The 18,965-nt window shown below is 40.5% G+C and overlaps 1 long non-coding RNA gene across 1 annotated transcript; it reads left to right on the top strand.

Moving 5' to 3' along the window:
• The first annotated feature begins 3,913 nt into the window (after positions 1-3,913).
• Positions 3,914-14,751, top strand: LOC145543242 (uncharacterized). Its single transcript, XR_014080573.1, has 3 exons — positions 3,914-4,034; positions 4,859-6,223; positions 13,132-14,751. It is a non-coding gene; the product is annotated as an uncharacterized LOC145543242 (long non-coding RNA).
• The last annotated feature ends 4,214 nt before the right edge of the window (positions 14,752-18,965 follow it).

Raw genomic sequence — 18,965 nt, 5'->3', positions numbered from 1 at the left:
ATGTACCACATCTTCTTCGTCCATTCTTCTGTTCATGGACATTTAGGTTGCTTCCATGTCTTGACTATTGTAAATAATGTTACTATGAACATTGGGGTACATGTATATTTTCAAATTAAAGTTTCCTCTGGATATATGCCCAGGAGTGTGATTGCTGGATCATATGGCAATTCTATTTTTAGTTTTGAAACAGTCCATACTGTTTTCCATAATGGCTGCATCAATTTATAGTCCTACCAGCACTGTAGGTGGGTTCCCTTTTCTCCACATCCTCTCCAGGAAATATTATTTGTAGATTTTTTGATGATGGCCACTCTGACTGGTGTGAGCTGATACCTTATTGCAGTTTTGATTTGCATTTCTCTAATAATTAGCAAAGTTGACCATCTTATCATGTGCCTATTGTCCAACTGTGTGTCTTCTTTGGAGATATGTATATTTAGGTCTCTGCCCATTTTTTATTGAGTTGTTTTTGTTATTATTGAATTGTATGAGCTGTTGTGTATGTTTTGGCACTTAGCCTTTGTTGATCACATCATTTGCAAATATTTTTTCCCAGTCCATAGGTTGTCTATTTGTTAATGGTTTCCTTTGCTGTGCAAAAGCTTGTAAGTTTGATTAGGTCCCATTTTCTTATGTTTGCTTTTATCCCTATTGCCTTGGGAGACTGATCTAAGAAAATATTGCTACCATTTATGGCAGAGAATGTTTTGCCTATATTCTGTTCTGAGAGTTTTATGGTGTCATGTCTTACATTTTTAAGTCTCTAAGCCATTTTGAGTTTATTTTTGTAAGGAGTGTGAGAAGTGTTTGGACATCATTGATTTACCAGCTGACCTCATCTCTTGACTGCCTTGGACTTTGTTGTGAATCATAAAAGTTAATGTAAAGGGGCTTGGTGAAAATATAAAGGTGGATAGAAATAAGGAATGGTGAAGCCGAAGCAGAATTCACATCTGTCTTTTCATCTGTCTACAGCTCATCTTGACGAACATTATTCATCATTATACTGGAATTGTGTGCTGGTGCCAGCACCTGGAGAGGCTTAGTTAATAGAAGGCTGACTGACAGAGGCTTTGCCCCCAGGTATTTCTGTGGAATGAAAGCCTCCATGAGTGCAAAGCTCCCCAGCTATATCCAGATTCTGTATTTAAAGGTGGATGCTTAGAGGACAGCTGGAGAGGCTGTGCTTGACTGGGAGTCTGGCAAGCTGCTTAGTATCCTGAAGAGGAAATGAAGAGATCCTGTAGCATGTTCTGTCAGGGGTCTGCAGGAAACAGGAGAGATGGCCCTATTTGTTATATTTATTGGAGATATTATTATTTGTTTTATGCTGTGTGGAAGGAGGGCCAGAGCTATAATCTATTGATCATTTAGTTTTATGAAGTTCTCAAATGGGTGATCTGGTATTTTTCTGACAGAGAGGCTATGGTTCCTGAACACCAGTAATAAGATTGTCATGTCATTTTCTTCTCGTTGGTCTTTTTATTGCTTTTTATCTCTTTGCTGATATTACCTCTCTCCAACCTCACCTCCCTCCTTTCAACTGTTTTTTTTTCTTTCTTTCTTTCTTTTTCTCTTTTACCCCTCAGAGCCATGTTTCGGACCAGTTTGGTTCATTTCACAGAATCTACTCTGTGTTTCTGAGAGATTGCTCATCATTGCTTTTCATGTTTCATCCTGTGAAACAGTCTGCCCACTGCAGTCACTGTTGTAAAGTCTTCAGAGTAAACACTGGAATGTAACTTGGGAAGAAATAGGTCAGAGAAGCAGAGACCAAATGTTCATTTTGCAGCCACTGTGTGAGCAGATGGAGAACAGATGAGGTGGCTCTCTTTGTGGGCCTCAGTTTTCTGTAAACTCTTTCAGGCTCTCCTGGGATGCATGCTCCTTCAAGAACCCTGAGAGTCTAAGCAGATGAGCATTGAAAATGCAGTCTTTCTAATATCAGACACCAAGGTTATCGTGTTCCTTTCTGCTCTATTATCATACAGAGAAGAAAATTCACTAGGTACATGCTTTTTTCCTCTTGTCACCTAGGAATGTACTAACGAACACAAAATCTCCTTGGGAAACAGTGCTAAATATTAATAGCTTGGCTCTCAACTGATGACAAATGAGGGGCATTGCCCCTGGGTGGTCACCAGTGGCCACAACATGGAGGAAACACCATCCTGCTATCATGCCAGGCAGTGAACCAAATGAGGCGACTCCAAGTCATTCATAGGCTGACTGTGCCTTTGCTCCCAAGGAACACAGAGTTAAGAAAGAGAAGCTGTTCAAAACAAAACAACAACAGAGTATACCTTTAACGAATAGGTTGGCATGCGTGCAATGAGGGCACAGAGACCAGCAAACAGGCAGCCGGTAACCAGGCTGGTGAAGAGTTAAGCTCTGAATGGCTGTGGAAGGGTGGTATGATGGCTGGGGAACAACTGCCTGATGTCTTTTAACCGGACTGTTTAGCAAAAGCTTCATTATGAATGTAATTGTGTGCTTGCGCAGGCACACTGCACGGAGGGTCGCTCACAGTAAAGGTAGGATTGTATTGCCCGCTGCCATGCCAATTACTGGATGTTAATGGCAGGATGGCATGCATATGCCGGAGCTTGGAAGCAGAAGGTTAATAGACGAACAGCACCAGAAGAGCCCATTTATCAGTTTCTATTTATCTCTCCTTGGGAGGTGGCAGGTTTACAGTAAATACCTTCTGTCCTCCTAATTTTCTAATGATGGGGATAATGATGGAGAATGGTGAAGTCATTAACTGGGACAGGCTCTGTGCATCACTCTGTCAACCACATCTCCCCAAGATCTGCAATGAGAAGTGATGGGCCCCAGCTGTTCACCAGAATCCCCTCCTCCCATCCCTTCCACCCTAAACTGCAAGCTTGGGAAATTGCTCCCCCCAGTGAAGAAGGTGGAGGACCTGGGTGGGTGGAGAAGCAGGCGAGAAGGGGAGTGAAGCTCTTCAGACAGAAGCACGGCTTTGCCTGCTACTCTCTCTTTGCATTGAACTTGGAGGAACCACACCGGAATGCTTCTCCAGCAACGCCAAAGCTACTATGAATTATGTCTGTGTGTGTTTATGCTTAGTCGTGTCCCACTCTTTGCAACCCCATGGACTGCAGCCCCCAGGCTCCTCTATCCGTGGAATTTTCCAGGCAAGAATACTGGAATGGGTTGCCATTTCCTCCTCCAAGGGATCTTCCCCACCCAGGGATGGAACCCACGTTCTCCTGTGTCTCCTGCATTCCCAGGTGGATTCCTTTCCATATGAATTGTAGGTAGAATTGGATAATGAATCAATAATAGGAGTGAGTCTGCTGGGGGAGGGCAGAGAAGTGGATTTCATCAAATGTTCTTCTTTTCAAAAACTGGGAGAAATTTAAAACATATATAATCCACCTCCTCATCTCACCTCTAAATGGACTGGAGGTGCTGGAGGAAAATCCCTTTTGCAGAGGTAAAGTTTCCTTCTTTAAAATTCTGGAGGCAGACTATAACAGCTCAGATTAATTGATTTGAATGTGTTTTTTCTCTAGTAGTGGTCATGAGGGTTCTATTTTGTCTTACTGTCCATACATAGAATCTTTCAGCTTTCCTAAATGTAACTTGGATTTGCCACCATGGTTTATAGAGCCCTTGAAAAACTATGAACTTAACACGGTATATTTTTATTTGGGAAGCCCATCAGCTACTCCTGGAATTTGCCCTCTATTAGTTGAGATAAGCTGTTACTTTACCTGTATGTGTTAGCATTATTTTTCTAGTAAATAATGAAGAACGACTTAAGCTGACAATAGCAAGACATGAAGTTGTATCCTAATGACATGTAGTTATCTCAGGATCAGGGATATATTTGGGCTTCAGGAATAGTTTGAGAAAACTAATATGAATATATTTTTCTCAGAACACAGGATGGAAAACAGAACTGCATACGGTGCCCCAATTTGCATACATCAGGTGCAGACTTTGAAGATAGACCATGTGAACCGATCTTTATCTCTCTCTTCCCGCATTCCCTTCCAGGGGTAAATCTCTGCCTGTTATTTTCCCATTTATCCAGAGCATTAGGATCAGTCATATGAACACTAGTGCTGTGAAGATGGAGGGATGGAGGGTCATTAAAGATAGGAAAGTTGTGAGCTATGAAGACAAACTATTAGGTGTCCCCTGTAGCTGACACTTATAGAATCACCTGGTGATAGGAAACAGGGGAAAGAGTGCAGTCCTGGGATTTGTCTCTTGGGAAATTTACTCCAATAGCACTGAACAGTGATAAACACTGTTAGCATCAAACCTGGATTAAGTCCCTGTTCTATTACTTATTCACTATGTGATCTGTGATATCAGCTCTGTAACAAGGATGCTAGTATCACTGTACCTACTAAGTGCAAAGCCAGGAGGGTTAAATATAGTGATGTCTCTGAAGTGCTCAGTCAGTAATCCCCCAACACAGAAAGTTTCCTAAATATATGGCTATTATAAGTGTCAGTAGGACTTCCCAGGTGGCTCAGTGGTAAAAAAAAAAATCCTCCTGACAATGCAGGAGATGCAGATTCAATCCCTGGGTTGGGAAGATCCCCTAGAGAAGGAAATGGCAACCCACTCCAATATTCTTGCCTGGAAAATTCCATGGACAGAGAGAGGAGCCTGACGGGCTACAGTCCATGGGGTCTCAAAGAGTCAGACATGACTGAGCACCTGAGCACACACATAGGTGTCAGTATGAGTATTCCAAGTTTGGTAGGTTTCTGTTTTCCAGAGATGTGCCAGTCATTTATAGCAAGCGTGTGGTGGGCTGAATTTTCAGAAATGACCATAGTGACTTTTCCAACCCTATGTGCTCTTTCAGATCATGGTCACTCCCAATAAGATGTGGAGTTATTTCTCTTCCTCTTGAAATTGGTGGGGACTTTGTGACTGCCTTGTGAACAGAATGAAGTAGAAGTGATGCTAGATCATGAAATACAATATGGCTTCCTTCACAGCTAGCATCATGGGTATGTGACCTATACAGTTGCTAGGTTTGATGCTCTGTTGTTGGCGTCTTGAAATTCTTAGTGATTTTTTTTTAACAAGGGGCCCTGCATTTTCCATTTGTACTGGACCTTAAAAACTATGTTGCTGGTCCTCCTTCCACATGGCGCTCTCTCTCTCTCGGGACACATACCTGGGTATCCCCGAACCAAAGTGTAAGTAAGATGACCACCTGCCTTGAAGATATCATCCTGGAGAGGTCTTGTGGAGAGAGATGATTGAGGAGCTCCATTCCTCCAGCCTCAAGCAGACAAGGTGGCAAACGAGTGAATGAATAGTCTTTGGGTGATTCTAGACACAGGCTTTAAGTCACTCAGCTGGCACTGAGTGGGGCACAGACAAGCTGTCCCAGTCTAACCCTGCTCAGATTGCAGATTTGTGAGCATAGTAAGTGTTGTTGTCTTAAAGCTGCTAGGCTTTGGGGTGGCTTGTTATATAGCCACAGATTGTTGTTGTTTAGTCACTAAGTCATGTCTGACTCCTTTGCCACCCCATGGACTGTAGCCCACCAGGCTCCTCTGTCCACGGGATTCTCCAGGCAAGAATACTGGAGTGAGTGTCATTTCTTTCTCCACAGAAAATAGGAACCAAATCATTTCAAAGCCTACAACTGAGAATGTCTTAAATTACAAGAGTGGTATGGATGTGCATGTTCAGGTTTTATAGTTTAGAGCACATTCATGCATACTAATGTTAACATGAAACATCATTTTCATTTTCGTCTTAAAAAGTTTTCAGGATATTTTGTCTTGCAATATTATCATTACTGGCATTAGTTTATATTCTATGAATATGGAAGTATAATCTAGCAAGGGCAATATAGAATATGAAACACTGAAATAAAAAAAAATGCTTAGAATCCAGAGAAATAAGTGTAACACAAATAATATTAAGTTTAGCTATCATTTTTGATTTGATTCCAGTCTGTTTGAGTGTTGACAGTGTCCTGGGTCTTTCACTGGGTGCTGGAGATCCACAGATGAATGAGACAAATGTGGCCCCTGTCATCAAAAAGGGTACGATAAGGCGTGGGTGAGGAACAGACAGTAAACAAAAATACACATTAGAGAACTTGTAATCCCAAATAATACCATGTGCTAGGCAAAGAAAAGGGCTTCCCTGATAGCTCAGTTGGTAAAGAACTGGCCTGCAATACGGGAGACCCTAGTTCAATTCCTGGGTCAGGAAGATCCCCTGGAGAAGGGAAAGGCTACCCACTCCAGTATTCTGGCCTGGAGAATTCCATGGACTGTATAGTCCATGGGGTCACAAAGAGTCGGGCACAACTGAGTGACCTTCATTTCCACTTTTTCCCTTTCCCTTTTTCACTAAGAAGAAGGGCTTCTTTAAGGAGACACATGTAACCTGAGACATGAAGAATGAAGAAGAGCTGGGAGAGAAGTGTCCAGGCAGAGGCAAGTAGGTTCAAGATCCTGGGATTGCACAGGGCTTTGCATTTTGGCTCAGTGCCAGGGACTGACTGTATGAAGGGAGTCATTTTATAATTGGAGGTAAGTTTGGATGTGAAGTCCTGGAAAAACAATTTGTCTTTTCAAGAAAACAATGCAGCAAACTTTTGTTTTATGATTACCAGAATCTTCTTTTCCTATTCTTCTCGCTCAGAATTTTACAACTGCGGTTTATGAGATTTCTAATAAAAGACTATTAAAAAAAAATTCTGTAATTTTAAAAAAGTAACCCTAAATCCTAGAGGTGAAAAAAACTCAATACTGCTTTGGGTAAATACAAGAAAAGCATATCATGGACTAACTGAGGTTGTTGTTGTTCAGTTGTCAAGTTGTGTCCAACTCTTGGCAACCCCATGGACTGCAGTACGCCAAGTTCCTCTGTCCTCCACTGTCTCCTGGAATTTTCTCAAATTCATGTCCATCAAGTCACTGATGCTATCTAACCATCTCATCCTCTGCCGCCCCCTTTTCCTTCTGCCCTCAATCTTTCCCAGCATCAGGGTCTTTTCCAGTGAGTTGATTCTTCAAACCAGGTGGCCAAAGTGCTGGAGCTTCAGCTTCAGCACCAGTCCTTCCAATGAATATTCAAGGTTGATTTCCTTAGGATTGACTGGTTTGATCTCCTTGCAGTCCAAGGGACTCTCAAGAGTTTTCTCCAGTACCACAGTTCAAAAACATCCATTCTTCAGCACTCAGCCTTCTTTGTAGTCCAACTCTCACATGCCTACTGGAAAAACCTTAGCTTTGATTATATGGACCTTTGTTGGCAAAGTGATGCCTCTGCTTTTTAATATGCTGTTTAGGTTTGTCATAGCTTTTCTTGCAAGGAGCAAGCATCTTTTAATTTCATGCCTGCAGTCACTGTCTACAGTGATTTTGGAGCCCAAGAAGAGAAAATCTGTCTCTGCTTCCATTTTCTCCCTTCTATTTCCCATGAAGTTTTTCTTAATGTTGAGTTGCAAGCCAGCTTTTTTACTCTCCTCTTTCACCCTCATCAAGAGGCTCTTAGTTCCTCTTCACTTTCTGCTATTAGAGTGGTATTATCTGCATATCTGAGGTTGTTAATATTTTTCCTGGCAATCTTGATTCCAGCTTGTTCTGTAAAGAAATATTTAAATAGTACAACATTCAATGAAACCCAAGCTATGAAGTGTTCTGGAGTTGACTGATTTATTCAGTCAGTAGTGTTCCTCCCTGGAGAATCCCAGGGACAGGGGAGCCTGGTGGGCTGCTGTCTATGGGGTCGCACAGAGTCAGACACGACTGAAGAGACTTAGCAGCAGCAGCAGCAAATATCTGTAGTGTTCTTAATTTGTGGCTGGTGTAATACTTGGCACTGAAAATAGTCTCTGCATCTTGACATCAAAATATCTAGATATTTACAATATAGAATCAAGATTGTAGATAAAATGTGAGCAAGTAGACAAGCAGTAATTTTATAGCCATCATGTAATGTAGTCTATAAAGGAGGAGATGCTGAGGCATCTAATATAACTTTGGCATAAAACAGGGACTATTTTAATATGAACAGTTAGCATCATTATTAGATGAGGTAACATAGATCTTACACTTTTAGTGAAAATATTGCTATCCACTGATGGATTATTTATTTTGTGGCTTATCCATGATCAATGATTAATCTTAGATTGCCTCTCTTCTGGTTCTGGGATGTGTATTTAAGAATACTTAGCAAAAGATGATTAAAATTGCCATTTCCTTCTCCAGGGGATCTTTCTGACCCAGGGATTGAACCCAGGTCTTCCGCATTGTAGACAGACGCTTTACCGTCTGAGCCACCAGCGAAGTCCTAAAATCATATTAGCCAAAATGAATTATAATAGTATAATCTAAAGTCAAGAAGGTTGATTCCTCTAGCTCCATTCTTCTTTCTCAACACTGCTTTGGCTATTCAGGGTCTTTTATATTTCCATATGAATTGTGAAATATTTTGTTCTAGTTCTGTGAAAAATGTCATTGGTAATTTGATAGGGATTGCATTGAATCTGTAGATTGTGTTTGGTAGTATAGTCATTTTCACAATATTGATTCTTCCTACCCAGGAACATGGAATATCTCTCCACCTGTTTATATCACCTTTGATTTCTTTCATCAGTGTCATAATTTTCTGTGCACAGTTCTTTTGTCTCCTTAGGTAAGTTTATTCCTGGATATTTAATTCTTTTTGTTAAAATGGTGAATGGGATTGATTCCTTAATTTCTTTTTCTGATTTTTCATTGTTAGATTATAGAAATGCAAGTGATTTCTGTGTATTGATTTTGTATCCTGCAACTTTGCTAAACTCACTGATTAGCTCTAGTAATTTTTTGATACTATCTTTAGGGTTTTCTATGTACAGTATCATGTCATCTGCAAACAGTGAGAACTTTGCTTCTTCTTTTCTGATCTGAATTCCTTTTATTTCTTTTTCTTCTCTGATTGCTGCAGCTAGGACTTCCAAAACTATATTGAATAACAGTGGTGAAAGTGGACACCCTTGTCTTGTTCCTGATCTTAGGGGAAATGCTTTCAGTTTTTCACCATTGAGAATAATGCTTGCTGTAGGTTTATCATATATGTTGAGGTAGGTTCCTTCTATGCCCATTTTTTTAAGAGTTTTAATCATAAATGGGTGCTGAGTTTTGTCAAAGGCTTTTTATGCATCTCTTGAGGTGATCATATGGTTTTTATCTTTCAATTTGTTAATACAGTGTATCACATTGATTGATTTGCATATATTGAAGAATCCTTGCATCCCTGGAATAAACCCAACTTGATCATGGTGTATGAGCTTTTTGATGTGTTGCTGAATTATGTTTGCTAAAATTTTGTTGAGGATTTTTGCGTCTATGTTCATCACTGTTCATCAGTGATACTGGCCTGTATTTTCTTTTTTTTGTGTTGTCTTTGTCTGATTTTGGTATCAGGGTGATGGTGGCCTCGTAGAATGAGTTTGAAAGTGTTTCTTCCTCTGAAATTTTTTGAAAGTGTTTTAGAAGGATAGGCATTAGCTCTTCTCTAAATGTTTGATAGCATTCTCTTGTGAAGCCATCTGATCCTGGGCTTTTGATTTTTGGGAGATTTTTGATCATAGCTTCAATTTCAGTGCTTGTAATTGGGTTGTTCATAATTTCTATTTCTTCCTGGTTCAGTCTTGGAAGATTGAACTTTTCTAAGAATCTATCCATTTCTTCCAGGTTATCCATTTTATTGCCCTATAGTTGTTCATAATAGTCTCTTATAATCCTTTGTATTTCTGCATTGCCTATTATAACCTCTCCTTTTTCACTTCTAATTTTGTTGATTTGATTTTTCTCTCTTTTTTTCTTGATGAATCTGGCTAGAGGTTTGTCAATTTTGTTTATCTTCTCAAAGAACCAGCTTTTAGTTTTATTAATCTTTATTATTGTTTCTTTCATTTCTTTTTCATTTGTTCTGCTCAGCTCTTTATGATTTCTTTCCCTCTACTAATACTCCATTTCTTCTAAGGGATTCCTGCCCACAGTAGTAGATGTAATGGTCTTCTGAGTTAAATTCACCCATTCCAGTCCATCTTGGTTCCCTGATTCCTAGAGTGTCGATCTTTGTTCAATCTTGCCATCTCCTGTTAGACCACTTCCAATTTGCCTTGATTCATGGGCCTAACATTCCAGGTTCCTATGCAATATTGCTCTTTACAGCATTGAACCTTGTTTCTGTCACCAGTCCCATCCACAACTGGGTGTTGTTTTTGCTTTGGCTCTATCCCTTTATTCTTTCTGGAGTTATTTCTCCCCTGATCTCTAGTAGCATATTGAGCACCTACTGACCTGGGGAGTTCATCTTTCAGTGTCCTATCTTTTTGCCTTTTCATACTGTTCATTGGGTTCTCAAGGGAAGAATACTGAAGTGGTTTGCCATTCCCTTCTCCAGTGGACCACGTTCTGTCAGACCTCTCCACAATGACCCATCTGTCTTGGGTGGCCCCACATGGCATGGCTTAGTTTCATTGAGTTAGACAAGGCTGTGGTCCGTGTGATCAGATTGGCTAGTTGTCTGTGATTGTGTTTCAGTCTGTCTGCCCTCTGAAGCCCTCTCTCAGCACCTACCATCTTACTTGGGTTTCTCTTACCTTGGATGTGGGGTAAAATCACTTCATGGCAAATAGATGGAGAAACAGTAGCTGACTTTATTTTGGGGGGCTCCAAAATCAGTGCAGATGGTGACTGCAGCCATAAAATTAAAAGATGCTTACTCCTTGGAAGGAAAGTTATGACCAAGCTAGACAGCATATTAAAAAGCAGAGACATTACTTTGTCAACAAAGGTCCGTCTAGTCAAGGCTATGGTTTTTCCAGTAGTCATGTATGGATGTGAGAGTTGGACTATAAAGAAAGCTGAGCACTGAAGAATTGATGCTTTTGAACTGTGGTGTTGGAGAAGACTCTTGAGAGTCCCTTGGACTGCAAGGAGATCCAACCAGTCCATCCTAAAGGAGATCAGTCCTGGGTGTTCATTGGAAGGACTGATGCTGAAGCTGAAACTCCAATATTTTGGCCACCTGAACCAAAGGGCTGACTCATTTGAAAAGACCCTGATGCTGGGAAAGATTGAGGGCAGGAGGAGAAGGGGACAACAGAGGATGAGATGATTGGATGGTATCACCGACTCAATGGACATGGGTTTGGGTGGTGATGGGAGTTGGTGATGGACAGGGAGACCTGGCGTGCTGCGGTTCATGGGGTCGCAAAGAGTCAGACATGACTGAGCGACTGAATTGACTGACTAATTTTGGGTTGTTTTTTGTTTTTCCAGTTTTTTTATGTGTAAAGTTAGGTTGTCTGTTTGATGTTTTTCTTGTTTCTTGAGGTAGGATTGTATTGCTATAAACGTCCCTCTTAGAACTGCTTTTGTTGCATCGCATAGGTTTTGAATTGTTGTGTTTTCATTGTGATTTGTTTCTAGAAATTTTTTGATTTCTCTTTTGATTTCTTCAGTAACCTGTTGGTTATTTAGAAGAGTGTTGTTTAATCTCTATGTGTTTGTGTTTCTTACAGTTTTTTTCTTGTAATTGATATCTAGTCTCATAGTGTTGTGGTCAGAGAAGATGCTTGATATGATTTCAATTTTCTTAAATTTACTGAGGTTTGATTTATGACCCAAGATATGGTCTATCCTGGAGAGTGTTCCATGTGCACTTGAGAAGAAGGTGTATTCTTCTGCATTTGGATAGAATGTTCTGAAGATATCAATGAGATCCATCTCATCTAATGTATCATTTAAGATGTGCTTCCTTATTACTTTTCTGTTTTGATGATCTGCCCATTGGTGTGAGTGGGGTGTTAAAGTCTCCTACTATTATGTGTTACTGTCAGTTTCTCCTTTTATGTCTGTTAGTGTTTGTCTTATGTATTGAGGTGCTCCTATGTTGGGTGCATAGATATTTACAATTGTTATGTCTTCCTCTCGGATTGATCCTTTGATGATTATGCAGTGTCCTTTCTTATCTCTTGTAATATTCTGTATTTTAAGATCTATTTTGTCTGATATGAGGATTGCTACTCCAGCTTTCTTTTGCTTCCCATTTGCATGGAATATATTTTTCATCCTCTCACTTTCAGTCTATATGTGTCTTTAGGTCTGAAGTGGGTTTCCTGTAGACTCATTGAATCACTCTTGAAACTATACATACACATATATATATATATATTTTAAATTAATAAGACCCCTTCTTATGTTGCAAAACTATATATTAAATTGTTTTAGGGAAAAAAGTAGTTTTATCTTAGAATACATTTCGCAGTTTAATTGAATGTTTTAAATACTTTCCTACAGAGGCCAAGGGTTTCTCAGGTGGCTTAGTGGTAAAGAATTTTCCTGCCAGTTCGGGAGATGTGGGTTCGATCCCTGAGTCAGGAAGATCCCGTGGAGAAGGAAATGGCAACCCACTCAAGTATGCTTGCCTGGGAAGTCCCATGGACAGAAGAGCCTGGTGGGCTACAGTCCATGGGGTTGCAAGAGAGTCAGACATGACTTAACAATTGAACAACCACAACAACAACAGAGGCCAAGAAGCTACTTATTTTGTGGATTTTTTTCCCCAGTGTTAGTTGTCCACACAGATGAGCTCTATTTTAACATATGACTAAAACCAACAACATCCAAAGCTTATTTCCAGAATGTTCCCTTGACAAAATTCTCATTCATCTATACAAGAGAATCTCAGCTCTGATGGGGGACAAAGCTTGTCCAGTTACCTGTGGCAGCTTTGTCCAGCAGTGCATGTCCTTTGCCCTACCCTAAACTTAGAAGCACTAGTGAATAATGACCCCTGGTCAGTAAAATGCAGTATCATGTGATACTCCTTGGCCAGTCTTACATTTTATAATATCACTGGGAGAATTATAAATGCATGTGAGGTTTATTGGAACTGGGTAATTTTGTCTGTTTCGTTCACAATTTCATCTCTTAAGACCTAGAACTTGTGTGTGTGCATTTGTGCATACTTAGTCACTCAGTTGTATCTGACTCTTTGTGACCCTATGGTCTGTAGCCTGACAGGCTCCTCTGTCCATTGGATTCTCCAGGCAAACATACTGGAGTGGGTTACCTTTTCCTCCTCCAGGGGATCTTCCTGACCCAGGGATCAAACCTGTGTCTCCTATGTCTCCTGCATTGGCATGCATATTCTTTATCACTGAGCCGACTGGGAACCCCATTACTATATAGAAGATGTTCAGGAAATATTTATTTAATAAATTACTGCATATATGATTAAGAACCCAGACAAGTAGAACTGAAAATAAAGTGTCCAGGACTTTGGAAAGGGAAGAATCACAGTTGGCTGCAATCATTCAGGAAAACATCACAGAAAATGTGAGCTTGAGGTCATCAAGGGGAAGGAGACAACTGAGAATATGTAGGAAAAAGGAAAAGGAATCCAGGTGGAGGAGGGGAGGAAGCAGGGAAAAAGGCAAGAGGTGGGCATTAGTAAGACTGCTTTGAGGACAATGAGAAGATAAGCTTAAGTTTCTTTATGTTATTTGGAATACAAAGAACTTGTGTTATTTATATGATCAATGTGGTTTCTGTGATTGATGTCTAGGCTGGCCCTGAAGCTAGGAAGAGTTGTTGAAGTTTAAGAAGTTGGAAATGACAATAATGTCCTTGAGCTACACTGGAGCTGGTCTCCTAGGGTCACAGCACTTACAGGAAATAGAAGGGTAAGGAGACCCAGGATATGCAGGAGGAGAAAGGCTCCCCACCCCCTGATTTGTCTTGCTAACTCCTGGGCACTGTGTGAAGAACAGATTCTTTACAAATTGAGAGAATCTCTGATGGTTACCATCAATTAGATAGATATGATTTTGAAATAAAATCATCAGCTGTTTTAAAAAGTTGAAATTTTTCCAAAGAAGATGAATTGGGGCTATTTCTCTGGGAATGAGACATTCTGAAACTATCTATTGATATCTACTTACACATTCCTTAAATGCAACACGTTCCTGATGCTAAGTATTTGTTTTAAGGATGGAAAAGAGTTTTCTAGTGCTAGTAATACTTTGGCCACTTAATGCAAAGAGCTGACTCATTGGAAAAGACACTGATAATGGGAAAGATTGAGGGCAGAAGAAGGGGACAACAGAAGATGAGATGGTTGGATGACATTATCTACTCAGTGGACATGAGTTTGAGCAAACTCCCAGAGATAGTGGACAGGGAAGCCTGGCATGCTATAGCTCATGGGGTCACAAAGAGTCAGACACAATTTAGCGACTGAACAATGACAGCAACAATAATGCTACTAATACACTTCCTGGGTCTCTAAATCTTTGAGGACCTATATAAGGATCCTACACATGGACATCATCAGATGGTTCATACCGAAATCAGATTGATTATATTCTTTGCAGCCAAAGATGGAGAAGCTCTACACAGTCAGAAAAAACAAGACCGGGAGTGGACTGTGGCTCAAATCATGAACTCCTTGTTGCCAAATTCAGACTTAAATTGAAGAAAGTAGGGAAAACCACTAGACCATTCAGGTTTGACCTAAATCAAATCCCTTATGATTATACAGTGGAAGTGACAAATAGATTTAAGGGACTAGATCTGATAGACACAGTGCCTGATGAACTATGGACGGAGGTTTGTGACATTGTACAGGAGACAAGGATTAAGACCATCCCCATGGAAAAGAAATGCAAAAAAAGCAAAATGGCTGTCTGAAGAGGCCTTACAAATAGATGTGAAAAGAAGAAAAGTGAAAAGCAAAGGAGAAAAGGAAAGATATTCCCATTTCAATGCAGAGTTCCAAAGAATAGCAAGGAGAGATAAGAAAGCCTCCTTCAGTGATCACTGCAAAGAAATAGAGGAAAACAACAGAATGGGAAAGACTAGAGACCTCTTCAAGAAAATTGGAGATACCAAGGGAACATTTCATGCAAAAATGGGCTCAATAGAGGACAGAAATGGTATGGACCTAACAGAAACAGAAGATATTAAGAAGAGATGGCAAGAATACACAGAAGAACTGTACAAAAAAGATCTTCATGACCCAGATAATCACAATGATGTGATCACTCACCTAGAGCCAGACATCCTGGAATGTGAAATCCAGTGGGCCTTAGAAAGCATCACTACAAACAAAGCTAGTGAAGGTGATGAAATTTCAGTTGAGCTATTTCAAATCCCCAAAGATGATGCTGTGAAAGTGCTGCATTCAATATGCCAGCAAATTTGGAAAACTCAGCACTGGCCACAGGACTGGAAAAGGTCAGTTTTCATTCCAATCCCAAAGAAAGGCAATGCCAAAGAATGCTCGAACTACCACACAATTGCACTCATCTCACACGCTAGTAAAGTAATGCTCAAAATTCTCCAAGCCAGGCTTCAGCAATACGTGAACCGTGAACTTCCAGATGTTCAAGCTGGTTTTAGAAAAGGCAGAGAAACCAGAGATCAAATTGCCAATAGCCTCTGGATCATCGAAAAAGCAAGAGAGTTTCAGAAAAACATCTATTTCTGCTTTATTGACTATGCCAAAGCCTTTGACTGTGTGGATCACAATAAACTGTGGAAAATTCTGAAAGAGATGGGAATACCAGACCACCTGACCTGCCTCTTGAGAAACCTGTATGCAGATCAGGAAGCAACAGTTAGACCTGGACATGGAACAACAGACTAGTTCCAAATAGGAAAAGGAGTACATCAAAGGCTGTATATTGTCACCCTGCTTATTTAACTTATATGCAGAATACATCATGAGAAACGCTGGGCTGGAGGAAGCACAAGCTGGAATCAAGATTGCCAGGAGAAATATCAATAACCTCAGATATGCAGATGACACCACCCTTATGGCAGAAAGCAAAGAAGAACTAAAGAGCCTCTTGATGAAAGTGAAACAGGAGAGTGAAAAAGTTGGCTTAAAGCTCAACATTCAGAAAACTAAGATCATGGCATCTGGTCTCATCACTTCATGGCAGATAGATGGGGAAACAGTGGAAACAGTGGCAGACTTTATTTTGGGGGTTCCAAAATCACTGCAGATGGTGATTGCAGCCATGAAATTAAAAGACGCTTACTCCTTGAAAGGAAAGGTATTACCAACCTAGATAGCATATTAAAAGCAGAGGTATTACTTTGCCAACAAAGGTCTGTCTAGTCAAGGCTATGGTTTTTCCAGTGGTCAGGTATGGATGTGCGAGTTGGATGGTGAAGAAAGCTGAGCACTGAAGAATTGATGCTTTTGAACTGTGGTGTTAGAGAAGACTCTTAAGAGTCCCTTGGACTTCAAGAAGATCCAACCAGTCCATCCTAAAGGAGATCGGTCCTGGGTGTTCATTGGAAGGACTGATATTGAAGCTGAAACTCCAAACTTTGGCCACCTCATGTGAAGAGTTTACTCATTGGAAAAGACCCTAATGCTGGGAAGGATTGGGGGCAGGAGGAGAAGGGGACGACAGACGATGAGATGGCTGGATGACAAAATTACCATGACTGAGTTATAACTGATACATCAGCTCGTTTAGCTTTGAAACGTCAAGTACGACATAAATCAAAATGTACATTAACAAAGATGGTATAAAACATCTGTGGATTCTATAAAAGGGAAAATCACATTAGTCACCATGCCAACAATGTGTGTTATAATTTCTATAAAAGTAGAAGGTATCCAGAAACTCAACAGACAAAAGAGCTGAGATAAACCTCTTATCCCAATGCAAACAGTATAGAAAAGGAACTTTCTCTTGTCTCCCCCTGCTTTGCCTTAGGATGTAAGGAGTATTTGCTGAAATGGATAGCCATTCTCTGCTCCAGGGGATCTTCCCGACTCAGGGATTGAACCCGGGTCTTCTGTAGTGCAGGCAGATTCTTTACCAACTGAGTCACCAGTAAAGCCCATTTAAACAGATAGAATGACTCAATTTCTTTAAATTAAGACAAATAGATTCTTCTTGAAAGAAAGGGAAAATAATTTCTTGTAGAAGCATATAATTGCTGGCAAACAATCTTCCCGGTATTAAGAACTCATGCACTGCTTGTTAGAGTTGCTGGGATAGTTTGCTGCTTAATTCTGGACACAGATTCTGCCTCTAATATTATTAGCTATGATCAGTTTTGAAGAAAGGTGAGTCCTGAATACCCCATAACAAAAATACATGCACATTCTTATCTCATTCTTATGGTCATCATCAATAACTTTTGGCATCAAATAACTTACACACCCAATTACATAGTGTCTCAATTGATGCATTTCTATAGGAAGCAAAAAAGAACCAAAGATGGTTGTTTGTGCACATCAAGAGGCATTAGGAGAAATTCTCAAGTTATCCTGTTCTTTCCTTTTCCCTTGGTAATGACACCTGACATTAATCAAGGAGACTTAGAATTCACAGCTGTGGAGGTGTTGGGATAAGAGGCAGGTCTTTTTCTTCCTTTGTCCTTACAATCGTAAAACTTCTTATTTCAAAGGCCAATGTACCTGAAGTTAGCAGTTTGTTTCGTCTGTAATTTGTGCTGTATAACAATGAGAATGATGTTTTCATTATTCGTGATATATCAGTCTGTTCCTTTCCTTGCCCCCATTAACAATAAAATACCCATGCAGTTTTCAGCCATTATCATTTTTCTCCTGATAAACCATCTGTGACATGGAGACCTTGGAGCTGGGAGTTCTGGCCACAATGCTCAATAGACTGTGCCTGCAGCTTTTTCAGAGGTAACTGCTGTAGAAAATCAGCTCTGCTGTTATTCCTCTCTGTTAGGATTTTTCTCGCATTCCTTTTTATACTTCAAATGTAATGCGAGTCCACATGAATTCAGCCAAGGGCATTTTTCCTGACAACAGAAACCACATCTAAGGCTCTTTACTGGGTGCCAGAGTTGTCCTTTCACTTAATTCCAGCTGCTTTTGCTGCTATATTTAATTGAGGAGCTAGAGGGAAAATGTTCTCACTCTACAGAACTGCTTTGTCCATCCTTTAAGGTGCAGGAGCCCTCTGCCTTTTGGATTGTTGTCATTGTTGCTGTTTAGTCACTAAGTTGTGTCCAACTCTTTGCGACCCTATGGACTGTAGCCTGCCAGGCTTTTCTGTCTATGGGATTTCCTAGGCAAGAATGCTGGAGTGGGTTGCCATTTCCTTCTCCAGGGGATCTTCCCAACCCAGGTATTGAACCTCGGTCTCGCACACTGACAGGTGGATTCTTTACCCCTGAGCCACCAGGGAAACCCTGCCTTTTGGACAGATTTTCACAAACAAAATGATTTTACCACAAATGAAAAGGAGTTAGATGAAAATGTCTTGCCTCCCTCAACTGGTTTCATAAATAAGTAATCCCAAGTAGTTCTCCAGAGCCCTCTGGTTTTGACTTCAAATCTTTGTAAAGCTGAAGTGATATTAAATGGTAATATGGTGGTAATGTCTAAAAATAAGTCATAAAAGTAATTCTAAAATAGATGTTAATGGATCACTTTTTGTGTTGGTGTGTGTATTATGCAGGATTCTCCAGAGAAACAGAACCAGTAATATGTGCACATATAGAGAGATTTAGTTTAAGGAATTGGCACATGAGATTGTACATGTGTGCTCAGTCGTGTCTGACTCTTTTGTGACCCCCGTGGACTGCAGCCCACCAGGCTCCTCTGTCCATGGATTATACCAGGCAAGAATACTGGAATGAGTTGCCATGTCCTACTCCAGGGTATCTTCCTGACCCAGGGATCAAACCTGCATCTCCTCAGTCTCCTGCAATTGGCAGACAGATTCTCTACCACTGTGCCACCTGGGAAGCCCTGGCACATGTGATTGTAGAATCCCAAATCTGGTGAGGGAGGCTGGCAGGCTGGAGATTCAGGAAAGAGCTGTAGTTTGAGTCCAAAGGCAGTCTGATGGCAGAATTCCTTCTTTCTATGAAGAGGTCCATCTTTGTTCTATTCAGGCCTTCAACTGCTTGGATGAAGCCCACTCGCATAAC

The sequence above is a fragment of the Giraffa tippelskirchi genome, chromosome 1 (assembly GCF_054371585.1).
Source record: "Giraffa tippelskirchi isolate mGirTip1 chromosome 1, T2T-mGirTip1v1.2.pri, whole genome shotgun sequence".
In the NCBI taxonomy this organism is placed as follows: domain Eukaryota; kingdom Metazoa; phylum Chordata; class Mammalia; order Artiodactyla; family Giraffidae; genus Giraffa; species Giraffa tippelskirchi.
The sequence above is the reverse complement of the archived record's forward strand: the minus strand, read 5'-3'. Positions and strand labels throughout refer to the sequence as shown.